The 15,294-nt window shown below is 36.2% G+C and overlaps 1 protein-coding gene across 2 annotated transcripts in view; it reads left to right on the forward strand.

The window, feature by feature from the left end:
- LOC116854123 (metabotropic glutamate receptor 2-like) overlaps nt 1-15,294 on the forward strand; it is a 178,103-nt gene that overhangs the window by 46,482 nt on the left and 116,327 nt on the right. The window contains exon 2 of one of the 2 annotated variants that reach the window (XM_032835724.1): nt 6,371-6,443. The exons of the other annotated variant lie outside the window; for it this stretch is intronic. The gene's annotated coding sequence lies outside the window, so the exon portion shown is untranslated. The remainder of the gene's footprint in view (nt 1-6,370; nt 6,444-15,294) is intronic. 2 annotated transcript variants of the gene reach the window in all.

Here is a 15,294-nt window from a genome sequence, read left to right on the forward strand (position 1 = left end):
GTGGGGCACATAATCATCGATTACACCAGGGATGGAATTTATGTGCGAGCAAATGCGTATACCTTAGAAAGTTAAGTTATTAAATAAAGATAAACCCGAATGAAGAAGAAAATAATGTCAATATCACGGTCGGTGATGCAAAGGTCTTGAACGCGTTGGGAACTTTTGTCCATATATTATTTTCTCTTTCTTTTCTCAGAAAGTAACGTAGTAGGTTAATTAATGGTTACAAACACCGATCTAATCGCGCATCAAATGCGAGAGGCGATACTTGAACGGGGAAAGAACGTCATAAGTTAGTTTTCAGAAGGTCATAAACAACGTCGAGCAACATTCGCGACATTTATGACGTCCGGGGATTTCCCTCGGCATCAATGATCGTTTCTTAAAATTTACGGTTCTACGTGACGATTAATCGGCGCTCGTTCGTCATTCGTTTACCATCCTTCGCGTACGAGAATCGTCGTAACTTCCGCTAGTATTGATACTCGAAATTTAGTAGTAGACGGCGAACGACGCGAGTGTCGTTATGTCCTGGCCAATACAGGCCAATTCACTATCCAATACAGGATATTATCGAACAAAATCACACATGTGGAAGGAAGCCTCTATCGGGAGTAAGTAGAACGATGACGCACAAAAGTGCGACAATAGGTCTTGAAGTGTCGCATATTAAATTCGTAACTGCCGTAGAAAGATAGCAGAAGATCGTATCGTATAGAAACAATATAAGGATCTCGTAAAGTTCTTAGAGCAGCCAAGGGACCACTGTATTTCGAAAGATCCGAAGTGATGGTTATTGCTTAAGTGCGATGGGCGGATATTGCACGTAAAGTCAAAATGTGCGAACCTCTTTTAGAAGCTGGTTGAAATTTTGAATTTATTTCATTCTTAGAATAAATTTATAATAATTGAAAGAAAACTTGAGAATGTTTGCTTATATCTCAAAAAATAACAAAAAATTTTTGGAAAAAATTAAAGATCACTCCATATTGCATCTAAAAGTGATCACAAACGATTTGACAGTGATTTAGAATCTAGATCAAAAGCTTTTTTACTTTGGAGTGTAAACTCAAACATAACGTCAAGTGACGTTTTAATGATGCATTAATGACGTCTTCAATATTAATAATACGTCTTTAATATATTATTTGCCGTCATCCTACTATTGAGGAATATTATATATCATATTTATATTAATATTAATTATATTAATATTAATATATTATATTATATTATATTAATATTATTATATTAATATTATTATATTAATATTAATTATACTAATATTATATATTATATTATTATATTAATATTAATTATACTAATATTATATATTATATTTTTATTATATATATATATATATATACATACATACATAGTATTATATATATATATATATATATATACATAATCATACATCATGCATTTTTAAACAAAAAATAAAAATATTAGTGTATTCCTAAATTTCAGTAACGTTTTGCTGGAACTTTACAGACAATATGTCCTTAAAACAACAATAAATACATGTTCAACCTCATTATTCTCAATTTTATTTCAATAATTACTTGCTTGTTGACTCGTAGTAATAAAAAGCAATACGCTAATATACTAGAAAAGAAATTAGTCAGATGTATATTTAAGAATAATATGGAATTATCCTTGCATTTTGCAAGTAAATACGAAATGTCCATTTCTCTAATGTTCAAGTCGAGAAAGAGAGAAAGAGTACTTTGTACCATTTTATTCTATTTCACTCTATGCTCCGTCAAAACATTCCTTATAGACAAGATACATTTATACACGTTACACAAAGAACGAGATGGAGTAATCCTTTGAAAAAAATCGGCACCTCTGACACTTTTCGATTATCATGATTTGTTATTCATAACGTACCGTGGGGATCCCTACTGGGGTGGTACGCAGAAATGAACCATCTTATTTTCCTTCAATATTAGATCGTATCGTTATCGGCGGGAAAGTCTACTACGGATATAGCGCCTCTGGCAACGAGTTATCATTCCTACCATTTTCTTTCGCCGGAGCGCGTTGCCGAAGCAGTCAGAGCGCTGTGAAATGTTTTATTTCCCATGACAGCTGTTTCGACCCCTTCGATAGAGCAAACGAGCTGCTACTTTCAACATATCTCTAGGCTTCCGTACGAACATTCTCTTTGACTGTCACACGCACGCGTTGATTTTCCAATCTGATATAACCAACTGCGAGTGCTTCATAGGCGGCTTTGCTTCCGTGTGACTTCACTGGCAAGCCGCAGGATCGAAACGTGAGCAAGCAAACCGGCGGCCCCGTTGCCATCCGCTTTCGGATGCTTTGGCTTACTGGCGTAAAGCTTTGCAATTCGCAAGTCCTAATTGAGGTCGAATGAGTTGTTTCGACTTACGGCTTTGCGCGGTGCTCGCGTTGCTCACGTTAATGAGTCTGCACGTCCGGTTATTTCCACATATTGATTTTGTGCTGTGGCTAATTGTGCCACGTGTAAACGGATATCCGTGCAAAATTACCTTTCGAAAAGGCGCCAACCTCACACGCTGCCTCACACGAATAGAACCATGTGTTGAGAGAAATATTGCTGTAAAAATATATTTCATTAATTTCGTCTCGTATATATAATTCCTACGTGTGAATGAATCTCTGACGGAACACGGACAACAGCGATTTATTTCATCTCGTACGATATGCTATAATTCAACTGTGAAAAGATTATTAGAGCGTAATTGCGATAGAAATGGATGGAGTGAGAAATGGACGAGAAAACCACGTGCATCACGTCAGGCTGTCATATGCGGGTATTAATAAATTGATTATCAAAATCTTCATCAAATGTGCGACTTGCAAAACTTATCGATATTGTACGGCGCTGTCGCCGGAAAAATCAGTAAACAATGCCATCCATCTTTATAAATTTAATATATCGAGCGGCTCCATCACGAAATGTGTTCTCAATTTTTTTCATGTATATATCGCTCGTCAATTTGTTTAATGTATTCCTGCTCAGGTGCGCATCGTGCAGACGTAACGATATTTGATCAACGTCGATACGTTTTACGTGCAATGCTGCGCATTTCGATAATCAAGCGTGAGTTCTAATAGTGTGCACGTCCGTTGGCTCAGCCATGTAATTTAACGTCACATGGTATCCCGTAGGTGCAATCATGAGTGATATCAAGGTTTGAACAATGCCTGTATATTAGTTTGACCAGTCAAATTGGTCATACTTGTCAAACAAATTTGTCATATTTGTCCAGTTTCGAATTATCGATAATCTTTACGCATAAAGCCACGAAAACAACATCAACCGATATTTTTTCAGATATCTAACGAGGTCTGCCTATTCTATTTGTAATGTTTTTATTTTTAACAAATCAGTAAAACCTTTTGCAAGCTAAAATTTCACAGACAAACGACAAATCCCTTGTGCCAATCCAATATTTTCAACATTCATGATTTTTCTGCTATAAAATTTAACAAAAAGGAAAACGATGAAAAGTTCGATAAAATCGTAGCGTCGTCCTTGCGCCTAAAATTCAAAGTAACGGGAGTAAATTATTCCTTTGAAGTTTATTTGGATTTCAGCATCGCGGCCGATCGATCGAACCTTTGAAGCGTGTGAATATAAGTACAACAAAGAGAAAAAAGGAAACAAGCGCTAAATTCTTTATGACGCGAGAGCTATTGTTCGAGTTTGTTAATTCCCCGGTACAATTAAAGCGCACTGAAAGGAACGCCAGTATGTAACTACGAACTTTTGGATTACACTAAAACGTACTTTGTGGTACATTTTTACAGACAATATCAGTCGATTCCTGGTCGTTTCGAAAAGAGTAGGCACGCTGTTCGTGCCAATTCCCGCGCACAGATGCGTGTAATACGATTTCGTCCATGCTGTAAATAATCTTATCGGTGGCCGAGCAGGTGCAAGCAAGTGCCAACGGGGTATGTACGGTCGAATCGTCTCTCTCTCCTTCCCTTCCCTTCCCCTATCCCTCTCTCACTCGTCTAATTCCGCAGAAATCCATTTACCATGTACGAGTTGTACGAAATTATCGAACGCGACCGTGAGCAAAGTTATGGCTTGTTTATCACCGTTTGCTTAATTTGGCGGAGTTCTTTCGTGCGATATTAATTTTTACATCAGCTCGTATCACTATGAATTTTGTATTACGCGCGTTCATCTATGACTTTATATCAACACGAGCTTGTATTTTCTGTGGAGTCCTGTCGCGTCATATTTCGTAATTTCCCGTTTTTTGCACAATCGCAATGCATTTCTTGTACTTGACGCTGTGTCATGTCAGACATCACTTTGTGTCATTTCCGTCTCTTAAACAGCGACGTATACTACATTTTCTTTCATTTTGAAAGTCATTGCCGATGAGTTTGCAGATTTTCGCGGCGTGTCTAGCTCCGTTACTCTCGCGTCGTTATCTGTTTCGCTCAGTTTACCGCTAATATCAAATTATGCGTTCAACAGCCCATTATTCGCCGTATTATAGTCAATTTATTTTTATGTATAGATAAAAAAATGTTACACCGCATCCCGAGTGGAAGCCAATTATTGTCTCGCATATATTCGCTGTATAGTCGAGAGCGAAAGAGAGATTTCTCTATTTACTTTTTCTAGTTACTTTAAGTTAATTTTTCTAGTTAATTCTAACCACTTCTTCTTTAGTGACGTTAGTAACTCACCTAACTGTCATTTTTGAAAATCACTGCTCACAAATTTACGCGATAATCGGTATGGCAGAAGTTTCAATGACAGTACGAGGTGTCAAAGTATTTTTTATCAAGTCAAGAAAACGTGTTAACATGTCCGAGAGTATTCTGAGAGTTAAACCGTTGTAACAATAGTGTTCGAGAAATTGAAGACTCTTGTACTTCAAATATAAGAAACATCCGACGGCACGACCTCTAAACTAAAAATTTATGGAAAGGTATAAGTATAAAAGAGCAATGCGAGAGAGAGAGCTGTCATATTACTTTTATACTAGATAAAATTGACACGTATTGTTGTTTCGGCTATCTCCATAGCCGATTATCGTGCAAGTAAACAGTGACTCTCAAATGTGACTACTAGATGTATTACTAATTTCACCAAAAAAGAGGTATTCCAACTCATTTTTATCCTCAACTGTACGCAACCGCAGCTAGTTGTTATTATTCTCTTCTTTATTTGTTTTTATTTTAGTAGGACGTAACAATGATAAAAAATATACATTTCCGTGTAGTTTATTGCGTTTATTCGCCGTGCTTAAAATAGATGGTTCTCCTTGTCTGGGAGGCATCGCGGTAATGAACAGTTAATTACGGCTGAATCTACGGGTCTTACCGACAGAATCTTAAATGACTCAATTTCCCCTGCCACCAATCTCGCCATACGTGACCCTGTAATCAAATCTGTTGTCCATTAAGAGTCGCATCACATCGTGGCGCTATTGCAGCGGCGGCCATTACTACAAACAACGCGATAAGGTCAGGATTTCGTGTCCATTATTACTACAGAATTTGCATATTGACTCTGTTACAATTGCTGCACGCGTTCATGCACAGCTGTAACACAAATACCGCGGATTAATATTGTCTATCTTACTATCGCGATGTAATAATAGAGAAAAGTGCTTTTTTGTGAACTCTCAAACATTTCTCTTCAAGTCTCAGATTACAATTCTAATCATAATAATTATGTATAATTTAATTGTAATTACATGGCAACATAAAGAAATAGTTATATAACAAGGAAACAAGGGACGAAGTTACGTAATGAAAAGCAACAGCGATATATTCAACAAAGTGCGCTAATACACGCCTAGGGAACATTAATGGTTAAAGTTAGTTTAAGCCCTTTACTTGATCCAAGTATTCCGTGTCAATAGCTATTACAAATTTAGCCAGTCATTATCAGCGGGTAACGGTGGATCGCGAATTAAAGCAAATAATGTTTCATCTATCCCGAAAATGGGAATTTCATGGCAAGAAATGTTGGCGCGCTTCGAAAGAAAGTTCTCCGTTATATAACGCTGAGATCATCGGTAACACATTGAGCTCGCGAATGGACACGCAAGTAACGACCGTTCTGGAACGTAGAGGCTCGTTGGTTATTAAGTTACTCTTAGCTTAATGCTCGTTTCACAGGAGTATGCTTACAACACGCGCATTAACCTTGCAATGCACTTAACATAATCTAACGTAAACCGCGAGTGTCATCTCGAACGCTGTCGATTTTACGAAGGATCATCTTTTAGTACGTTCCATCGATTATGCCATTTTGTACATTTTCTTGAATTTATCGTATACTCTTTCGTCTTACGTACAACACCTCGTAATGATAAAGTATTTAATTAATTATTTACAGTGATGGAGATTATCGCAAGATTATCGTGGAGATAAAGAGTGGTTACACACAGAAAAATACATACTGCATTCAAGTAAGTATTATTTGTTTCAAGTATTTCGTAAGAGAGTTTATATATCCACAAAACTATTATAAACTGTTATAAGTTCATTATAAACGTCAAATTTATTCAAAATACATTCTGAACTTTAATAAGTTTAGCATTTTAATGAAGAATATTAAATTAAGACAATAATTCAGTTTACTTACTACATAGAATAACTTTTCCTTCGACGAAGTTTTATATTATTTTTGTTAAGTGAATAAAAAAAATCTTTCCAGTACATGATAGTGAGTTTTCCTCAAATTTGTGATACCTACATTTGAAAACTATTATCGAGAAAATATTCTATATCAAAGAAAACCATTACTTAAAAAAAAGTAAGTAAATAGTAACCCTTTTCTCAACAGTAAAATATTTTCCTTTGTGTAATCTGACTGAAATTACTCATTTCCGTCGTTAATTACTATCACTACTATTATATCAATAAAGAAAGTAAAAAGAGCAACGTATATAATATTGTTATCACTAATCTATAGCAGCACTTAGTACAAAGATGTTTCTTCGGACTTTAATTGCCACGCAATTATAATCAAAGGACCAAGTACTTTTCTTTTGGAGTTTACAGAGTTTCGATTAAATAGGTTCAATATACACTCGTCAACAAAATTAGTGCATAGGTAAATTTATGTCGAAATTTCACACAATTTTAAATAGGCATAATATCGCGAAACATTATCATATTTGAAATCTTCTCTTTTTATTTTAAAGAGTGAAGTCTGTAGTTTAAGGAGCAATCGTCCGATTTTGAATCTACTCTCTCCCCTTCCCGCAGTCTTTTCAAAAGTAAAGATATGTTGCGTCTCTAAAAAATTGCACAATTTGACGTATCGCATAGGTAACTTTGATATGTCGCAACTCCGTGAAAAAAATCGTACAAATCCACTTTTTCTTTTAAATTGCAGGGGAAAGTCTATGCTTTTACAATGGTTATCATAAAATTTACGAAAAAAAATTTAATTCGCCCCGTAGGATACCTCAAATTGTGCAATTTTTTGGAGACGCAACACGTCTTTACTTTTGAAAATACTGCGGGAAGAGGAGAGAGTAAATTCAAAACCGGACAAATGCTCCTTAAACTATAGACTTCACTTTTTAAAATAAAAAAGGAAGATTTCAAATGCAATAATATTTCGCGGTACTAGGCCAATTTAAAATTGTACGAAATTTCGATATGAATTTCCCTATGCGATAATTTTGTTAATGAATATAAAATTAATCGAAAATCAGTGTCATCAGCGAGAATGAATAATCTACGTTATTCATATCGACATTTTCCCCGTGGGCCCACAGAAGATCAATACAGTATCTGAACGCGTTATAGGAAAAATGGGCAATAATTCACGAGGAACAGTATTGTTCGTGTTGAACAAGCAATTTGCCGAAATGACATTTTCGGGCAAATGAACAGCGCGACGCGGATTAGATCCACCACGCTGGTACAAGCAATATAATGAAAATTTCTGTAACCAACGTCTGGCTGTAATTAAATGCCAGGTCATGCGAACCGCGTCCGCCGACCAATTTTATGCTTCGTCGAAAAATCGATATTCGTTAAAGATCACACGCGACCACGAAGAAACCCGACTTACCGACTTTCTATACAGAAACTTGAATATTGCATGGCTATATACGTGATTTAAATTTCGTGATGTCGAAAACATCTTCTTTCTTTTTTTTTTTGTTTTACGCAAAGAAGCACACACATAAGATCAGCACATTGTATAAGATCGCGTCGGAGTTTACGACTGCGGCCGCTGGCACGAGAACGTAGAGTTATTAAATTTCGGGAGACGCGGCAAGAACGGGTCGTGCATTAAATTTGCATATATCCAGCCGAAATTTACTCGTATTATTTGCCTATCTTTTTATTTTTCGCGTCGAGGACTCGCGAGAAGAGCAAAACAGGAGACTTTTATGAGGATGTATCTTCGTGCAGAATGCATTACGTGTTATTTGCAGACATTATTAAGAGAAGTAAAAGAACAAGAAAAATTAAACGCCGCTGTTACGCGTGTATCGTTCTCCATTGTCTTTTCTCCATCGAGACGTGTGTTGCGACAATTAAACTTTTGCAGCACGCCCCGCGGAAAACGAAGTTTTAAGCGGCTTATTGTTATACAGCTCGCTTCTATCATTCTCGTCGTAATCACTCGCGCCATCCCACGCGCGCTACTTCCGATTCATTAGTTTCCGCGAGTATTCCGAACAATTAATGAACTATCCGCTTCGGGAATGCTTCGAACGGTACCGCATCGTTCCGAACGATGCGAACGGTTTGGCGTCACGATCGGCAGACACCGATCTCACCCCGTCACGGTCTAGCAACACACCATAATTCTCACTCCTAACGATGGCAATAATTCATTATGTTGCCTTCGTTGCGTGCGCTCTGCTGACAATCGGCTCTCGTCGATACCACCGGCCGGGAAGCATCGTATATCCGCGCACGAACCGCCGCCAGTATTCGAGGCACGATTCGAGCCCTATCCTGTTGCTAGAGGCGTCTTAATAAAAACTATCTCGAGAAAAATCCAAAGAACCTCCTAGCGCGCTCAAACGGACACACAAATACGTGCGCGCCACGGTAATGCAACACGAATCCTTCAGACAAAGGCTATCTCTCTGTCGGTTAAACCGTTGCTAAAGCGTACAGTCTCGCAGCCAGTAGTCCTCTCGACGAAATTGCGGTTTTCTCTCGCGAAAAAATAAATTGATCGATTCAGCAAATCTGCAGCTCTTCTTGGATAAAATTAAACGTTACAGTTGAGGGATAAAACACATTCACCGCGCTTGTATGGAAAGCTTAAATTTAAAGTTTTTAAGTTAACTCCTATGTTTTTTTTAATATTTCATTACGAGATTTAATATAAGTTTATATAATATATTAATAAAAATGTTGTGTAAACTAGAAAATGAAAAGAAAATACTGGCGGAACAGCAGCCACGAAACCTTTCTTTTATTATAGTGAGTCTAATAAGTTTTTGTAAAAATACGAAACGAATGAATACGAAACAAATGAAACGAATAAAATAGATTTTTAATTTTTAATAAATTTTTTATGTGTATTACTGTAGCTAATTTTTTAAATAATTTTTTAAACCAAAGTTATGAAGAACAGTTATTAGAAAAGTTATTAAAAAAGTTGTTTGAGAAAGCGCTTTTTATAAAATAAATTTATATTTCATATGTACTGTTTATGTTTTAGAAACTGAAATGTGCTGTTAAAAAATTTTTTATGTTTCTAACGAAATTTACTTTATTTCTCAGCAAGAGACAAAGACTTTACTGACAGTCTATTCCTGCGTTATTACGTAGTAAACATAGTAAAATTGACAAGAATTTATATAAAAAGAAAATTATAACATATATTTTTAAATAATAGGAAAAAGGGCTAATTCGAGTTCAAGCACAGGATTAATAGTGCTATGTACCATATGGGTAAAACCTTCCTTGTGTTAGGAAATAGAGCAATATTTATTGAACATGAATACTCAATATAAATAATCAAACGTTTCGGCTCAATCATGAACCCTCTTCAGTGATATAAAAAAACTCAAGATTTACAAAACAAAAGCATTACAAGTAAAAGAATTAAACTTTTGGTAGTCCTATGGGCTCCCCATTGTCCCCTATTATTGCGAATCTAGTTCTTCAGAATTTGGAAGAAAGAGCTATTAACATGATTCCGGTGACATTGCCTTTTTATTTTAGATATGTTGACGATATTCTTTTAGCAGCTCCTAAGGAGTTTTTAGATAACATATTGCGTATATTTAATTCGTTTCATCCTCGACTGTAGTTCACAATTGAAATAGGAGATAACAGTATTAACTTTTTAGACACCACTCTTTTAATACGTAATAACATAATTATTTTCGACTGGTATCATAAACCAATATTTTCTGATCAGTACCTAAACTATTTGTCTTTTCATTCTATTCAACACAAAATCGGAACAATTATTGGCTTGGTGGATAGGATGTTTTATCTTAGTCATCCGACTTTCCATAATTTTAGTTAGGTTAGGCTAATAATTTAGACTTTATCATTTTGACGCTAATTAATAATAATTATTCTTTGGACTTAATTTTTTAAATTATAAAACGTAGACTGAGGTTTCTTATTGTGAATTGCGGACGAGGTTCAGAGATAGTTAAAACAAATTTGACAGCATCTGGTTATAATAAAAAATATTTTACCATATCGTTTTTTGGTGTGGTTTCAAACAGAATGGCAAAGCTTTTTAAAAATAATTTGACAAATATTGCTTATTCTTGCAATAATAAATTATCAGAAATGATTCATGTGCATAAAGACAGGTTGCCTCCTGGTTTCCACAATAACGTTGTGTATAAATTGCAATGCAGTAGTTGTGAGGCGTCGTATGTTGGTCAAACTAGTAGAAGACTCTCTACGAGCATTGCTGAGCATAAGAGAATACCAAGGAGTTCTACAGTTGAGTTAACGACCATACAAGAACACCGTTTGAGAAAAAACCATGATTTCAATTGGGATCAAGCCAAAGTTTTGCATGAGGAACGTTATTACTTGAAACGTCTGATATCAGAAATGATTTACATTAAATTTCAAAAGCATGAACTTAACTCTCAAAAGGACACAGAATATTTGGGCAACAGCTACTGCGGCTTATTATGAAAATAAAACTTTGTTTGTTTCCTTCTCTTCCAAGAGTCGTCGCCGCAATGTTAATGCTCGTGTATATAAATCTGTTATTATCTCTTTTACTTAGACGTGGCGATGTTATCGTTGACAGGATCGTTTCACTTTTAGTCGAGCTCAACAAAGGTAATTTATATTGACCGTTTTAATTATTAATTATATTTTAATCTTACCTATTTTTATTTTATTTTATGGTTTTTTTATAGTTATGACGGCTACTTCCTAGTATTAATTTGAACTTCTTAATATTAGTCGGGTAACGGTCTTGTCAGCTATAATACTGCGAATAACATTTATGTTATTATTCATTTTATTAAGGTCTTTAATTAATTCTTTTACTTGTAATGCGTTCGTTTTGTAAACCTTGAGTTTTTTTATATCACTGAAGAGGGTTCATGATTGAGCCGAAACGTTTGATTATTTGTGTGTGTATTGAGTATTCATGTTCAATAAATATTCCTCTATTTCCTAACACAAGGAAGATTTTACCCATATGGTACATAGCACTATTAATCCTGTACTTGAACTCGAATTAGCTCTTTTTCCTATTATTTAATTGATATCATTGTTATTGAGTTCTTATTTTCTTTCTCTTAACATATATTTTTGTGTAACAGCAAATCCTTGTTTACGTAAAAGGCTGATCGTAGGTTCTCGGCACGAGATTTTCGAGCGAGATTAATTTCACGACGGGTTTCGGCATCCTAATCGCATTATTCCGGTGAAAGCAGTTTAGAACACCTCTTCTGATCGAATAATAATGTGGAAATTTGCAAAGTATCGCGTGAAAATCGGATTTCGGCGAGAGAATAAGGCCGTTTCTTCTACATGTTTAAGTTAACGTTTGCTTGCTGCGAACTTTCACGTTCCACCTTCCAAAGGATGGGGTACTTATGTCCTTGGGGGAAAAATGAATATTTTGTAACATAAAACAATTTGCCAAACCCTATGAGGATATAAAACATTTAATAGTTAAACGCACGTTGGGTAGAAGCACTTACGACTGAGTGCTGCGATGCCTTTTAGTCTCGAATCGCTTGAATTACTGCAAGCGCGCTTATAATTTTATTTACTTTCATAATTGTGTAATTCGCTTGAACGCATAACTAGGCAATAATAAAATATAACAGAATAGAACAGAATAGAAAACATATAATGAGAAATATATAATAAAGTATATATAAGAAAGTAGAACACATGACTAAATAACGATTTTCTTGCGAGCACAAATGTGAAACCAATACGTGTTTCTCTGTTGCGAATTGTCGTGCGGTCGTAACTTTGATTAAAAAAAGAATGCTGAAAGCTGCACACGTGAGTTTCGTCTTATCTTTCTGCCGTAATAACATCTCGTTCCGGCTTTATTTCTTTCGTGAGTAGATTACAGTTTCGCTCGTGCGCTGTTGCTGCGATGTATAATGCGAATAATTTCACAACTAACTTCCGATCTATCGATAACTCACGGCAAATATACGAGCGGCGTAGCAAGTTCTCGACGCTGAGAGAACTTGAGGAGCAATTACGACATTTTCGAAGTACGATAATCGTTCGTTGGAAATAGCGGAGGGGTGCCGTCCAAAATCCAATAACGCTCCTCAATAATACGTGCAATCGTTGATGGATTATCCTCAATTTACCTAAGTGACGAAAATTGCCAATCGAGCGGTAGAATGGCGGAAGCTTTTCGTTACAGTGAGAGTCGAAAACAGTTTTGTATCTTTATAAATGAGAAACTCAGCTTCCTAACGATAAAAAAAGAAGGAGAAAGGCATCGAAATTTTTAGAAAGGCCTCGGAATTTCCGTTGGACACTGTTCCACTTGACAAAGGATATCGTGCGTCGATCTCGATTTGAAACTAGACGGGATGCGCGTCGTTTGGAGATAAACGCTTGGCAAATTGAGATGGACCATCCTTTCGCGGTACTCGTGATTGATCCTGTCCAAACGTGACCCCAAAATTCACCAATTTACCATCAACGACAGGGTCAACATATCGATGCGCAAGATTGCTTGGCTTCTCTCTCAAATCTCTTTATAATAGATCGGTATTCTTACGCGGAAAGGGACACAGCTTGAATATAAAATATAAACTGTGAATATATATTAATACATTAGTGGCGTGAAAGGATCATTATCAATCACGATGACACGACGCGGTGATAACTCATCGAATTTTGCCGACGATAAATCCGTCCACGACTCGGCTTTTCATAAATTTAACATTCCCTTGCAGGGAAAATTCTTGAAACTTATAGAGAAAAACTTGGCAAGTGTTGCTGCGAACTATATCCGCGAGACAGGCGAACTTGTTAAAATTCACAGACTTCCTCGTGTCAACGCAAGAATACCCGCTCACACCCCAGTTATTTCCCTCCCTAACTCTCCCGTTAATTCCGTCGAAACAGAAGATAGAGAAGCGATCGCGCTAATTTATATGCGCAAAAGGCCGGGATAAGAAGCAAAGTTAAATTAATGTAACACATCTCTTTCCCTCTTGTTTTCTCTCTCTCTCTCTCTCTCTCTCTCTCTCTCTCTCTCTCTCTCTTTCTCTCCCAATGTCATGTTTGAACCAAATAATGACGACGAACTAATCCTCATGACAAAATTGAATTGGCGCAATTGATGACTCTGTTAATTACGCTAAAATACGTCGAGAAAAACTAATATTTTTCGACTCGTTCGCTCAATAGCCTGAAATTATGCGCCAATTATAATGTCGACATGCAAGTGCTCTTTCACGTGTATATCGAGTTACACTTCCCTACAAATTTTGTTACGACAAAGCTTACGATGTGAAACGTACGTTTACTCCGCGTTATTTTACAGCTGTGTGCGTACAGAAACTCCTGCGGTTGAATCTAAATGCTCAAGAGCGTCTCATAAATGTTACTTTAGTTGCAGCTGCAACTCCAACCTACAATTCCTGTTTAATAAAAATCACGTGAAATATAAAAAATATTTACAAGAACACACAGTACATGAAGCTTTTTCTTGTTAGTTGAACCGCTGGAATCATTTTTTGATCCATAAGTGATAAAAGTACGGTATTGATCAGGCATGCGCTTCGTTTCTCGAACACACACTTTATTTTCTAATTGTACTTTCTCTAATTAGAATAATATAATTGGACATATTAGATTTGGTTTTCGGGTTTGAGCCGCGTGAATTCTTCTTTGTTTGATCCCGACGTTTCGCGTACATTTCAGTCCGTTTCATCAGGGAGGAATGACCTGATGCCGATGATTAGATGTAGATGAATGCTCTAGATATGAGAGAAGAAAAAAAATGGAACCAATCAAGAGATTATGATGGTCGAACGGTTAGTTTTCGCGTTGGCAGAGTGCGAACACACACGTATAGAACGCAAACAGTACACTTCGACGCGGACGTGCAACCATAAATTTTAGAACACTCTTATCACATTTCATTGAACTCGAAGTTTAATCACGTGAAAATGTTAGCTGAATTACTTACCAGAGAGAAAGAGAGAGAGAAGAGAGAGAGAGAGAGAGAGAGAGAGAGAGAGAGAGAGAAGAGAGAGAGAGAGAGAGAGAGAAATCAGGCGAACAACGGCGCGTTATACGATATCGACCTACGATGATCGTTAAAAAGCGCTGACTTACTCATTGCCAACGACACGTTTATCCATTTAAATGTGGATGCAGGAGCAAATCATTACTGAAATCGAGAAGCAATTTCTCGTCGTTTAGTTCTTTTCAGCAAACTCGCGGTATTTTAAGACGCGATTGGTGCAGTTAAATGTCGGTCATATCGTGTGTGTGCTGTAATATTGCAACCACATAGCGTATGATTTACAAACATGCAAACATATTAATGCATTTGCTATATAACTTACATATAGATCGTTAAAACTAAACTTATAATTGGAAAATATGTTTTTTCAATAACAACATTCTATGTGGGCGAAGCAAAATATATATTTAAGCACAAAATATACCAAATAGAATTCCATTAGTTTTATTAGTAATTACATATGTACGTAGATCAAATATAGCTAAAAAGTAATTTTAATTATATAGTTGCATAATGTAGCCCAAAGTGTGTAAAAATATTAACAAAAATGTAAATGTTAAATATTGGATATACCGGGTGTCCCGCGTAAGACGGACCAAAAGAAA

This window comes from Odontomachus brunneus, unplaced genomic scaffold (assembly GCF_010583005.1).
Source record: "Odontomachus brunneus isolate Ranch 3 - 2012 unplaced genomic scaffold, Obru_v1 Obru_scaffold_008, whole genome shotgun sequence".
NCBI classification, from domain to species: domain Eukaryota; kingdom Metazoa; phylum Arthropoda; class Insecta; order Hymenoptera; family Formicidae; genus Odontomachus; species Odontomachus brunneus.